General features: G+C 40.8%; 1 pseudogene; it reads left to right on the top strand.

Moving 5' to 3' along the window:
* The first annotated feature begins 1,658 nt into the window (after window positions 1-1,658).
* LOC126089614 (5S ribosomal RNA) lies at window positions 1,659-1,776 on the top strand (annotated as a pseudogene).
* The last annotated feature ends 935 nt before the right edge of the window (window positions 1,777-2,711 follow it).

Raw genomic sequence — 2,711 nt, 5'->3', positions numbered from 1 at the left:
GCGTACAAAATGTGCTTTGCCGTGAAACAGCTTGGAATCTGCGATTTACGAAGTATTCCCCTGTATTGGCTTAAGCATGGAGAAGTGACGATCACGACTTCATACATTATGGAACGCAAATACTCGAGATCAGGCGGATCTCGATCTTAAGTTACATATTTTTTATGATTATTGTTATTATTATTTACTCTCCCGATATGTGAAAAAATTGCATCACGCATTATTTTTTCGAGTCCCCTTGTCACACTGGTAGCATGTACAAAGCAATAGCATTCCATCCCCTAAGAGCGGGGAGTGGCATCAGAACGGATAAATAAGAGGGATGACGGCGGAGGCGAACACGGCCGAGCCAACGAGAAATGCCATCGCTGCATTGTGCGGGCCGTTAACAAAGGCACGCAACCAAATTCCACGACGTCTGCACGAGCGTCCGCTCGGGAGCAACGAACGTCTAATGCGTCCATTTCGCAAGAGTGTCGGGGAGTACCCAACGCATTTTTCGCCAAGATCAAGTTATCTGCATTAAAAAAATTGACTACAGCACATACGGTAAACGCGACAAAGCTATTCAACGGGGCATACAATTAACACGAAATAAGAAGAAGCAAGCGTCGAAGGAAAGGCTGGTTTTAAAACTGAACTGCTTTGCTGAAACTGGCCCAGTGGAGGTGGTAAAAAAACAAACAAACAAAAAATGACCGAGATTTCCAGATTTTTCTGGCTTGAAATTCCACATTTTCCCGAGCCTATATTTTTGTTACCTGTGAGACCAAGTTTAAGATTACTCGCTTTTATGGCCGAAAATGAACATTTAAAGAGTTACCACGTGACTCATTAGTCGTTATTCCAAGTTCAGCTAAGATTTATATTTTCATCAACAATTTCATAGGATAAGCTATTGCCGCCCTTGGTAATTCCTTCGCTGCCGACTTCCACACTATTTCGTGCCACATAGTGTCATTGTACGATAACCAAAATTATACGACAGATCCTCTAAGGAATTCTACAAAACGCTGTTCCGGAACTTGTAACCATTTGTACCGCAGGTGCAACAAAAATTCGATTTACAATCAAAATTACTTCATTACACTGTGGCAGGGTGCAACAGCAACTAGTTCGAATTATTCCAGAGTAAAAACGGTCTTGGTTGCGAAATTATCTGATGTCAATGACGCGTTTCACCCTTTTGGGGCATGATCAGATTGTGTAAAAGTAGCTGGATATGTAACTCATCCACCATTAAGCCATTTAAAATGGAAAATGCATACAAGTTACTGTTGCGTCCATTTACCGCATTATATGGCTTTATGATAGATGGGTTACATTTCCAGCTACTTTTACACAATGTGATCATGCCCCAACAGGGTGAAAAGCGTCACTGACATTAGATAATTACGCAACCAAGACCGTTCTTACTCTGGAAAGACTTACCACATTCTGCGTAATTATTTACCGAATTTAAAAATTAGAAATACTGTCACGATCTGCTCATTAATAGGTTTAATCTTATGTTAAAAGTTGAACACAGTGTGAAGACAAGTATTGAAAATGGTGAGAAGAAGAAAGTTTATCCCTTGCTACCTTTCCATTATTCATGCAGTAAAACTTCAGTGTCAGGCATCAATTTTTAATTTATTATTTCTTTGTTACTAATTCTAGTCAACAGCCTTGCCGCAGTGGATACACCGGTTCCCGTGAGATCACCGAAGTTAAGCGCTGTCGGGCGTGGTCGGCACTTGGATGGGTGACCATCCGGGCCACCATGCGCTGTTTCCATTTTTCGGGGTGCACTCAGCCTCGTGATGCCAATTGAGGAGCTACTAGACCGAATAGTAGCGGCTTCGGTCAAGAATACCATCATAACGACCGGGAGAGCGGTGTGCTGACCCCACGCCCCTCCTATCAGCATCCTCCTTGAGGATGACACGGCGGTCGGATGGTCTCGGTAGGCCACTCGTGGCCTGAAGACGGAGCGCTTTTTTTTGTTCCTATTTCTACTGGAAACATATTGGAAACGGTATCCACATATACTATTGCACGTGTCTGCAAAATTATATCATTTTATTATACGGTTGAGGAGATATGGCGTCATAAACATTTAGATGCGTCAAAAACTAGCTTTTGATGACAATGGAGCCCCAACTACGTATTTTGTATTCATCTAGTGTTTCATCATGAGAGCACTTTGTGACTTCCAACGAGCTTCTAGCACAATTTCAAACTTCTACTATACTTTATCTATCTTACATTCTTAAAGGCAAATACATCACACATTAACTTATTTGTAAAGTAATCAGTCGTTTGAAGCTGCGTTACACACGGGAGCTCGGTTATTTAAAGAATTTACTGTAATGCTAATAGACTGTGATAGTAACGACAAGGGCTGTTGTTAAAATACCGATATATCGATAATTTCTACAAAATGTGTTGATATATATCGGCGATATTCTTTTACATAATAGGCCTATATCGATGTCGAAATGGCAGTATCGAGGACCAATATTTTGTTTTATATAACGTTTTTTCGCAATTTTCAATAAATATTTGAAGTTGTTCTTTTGAACTGTAGTAGAAATCATTTTATTTTCATTGTGTGGAGGAGTCTTACTACTTTTACAGCTTCCATCACTTTATCATTCTTTGACTGTGTGAAGCAAATACAGTGGCACCAAAGTAGTAGTCCGAATGCACTGTGGGGCGGGGTGAGAAAG

This window comes from Schistocerca cancellata, chromosome 6 (genome assembly GCF_023864275.1).
Source record: "Schistocerca cancellata isolate TAMUIC-IGC-003103 chromosome 6, iqSchCanc2.1, whole genome shotgun sequence".
Lineage (NCBI taxonomy): Eukaryota > Metazoa > Arthropoda > Insecta > Orthoptera > Acrididae > Schistocerca > Schistocerca cancellata.
This window is presented reverse-complemented; position numbering and strand designations above follow the sequence as displayed.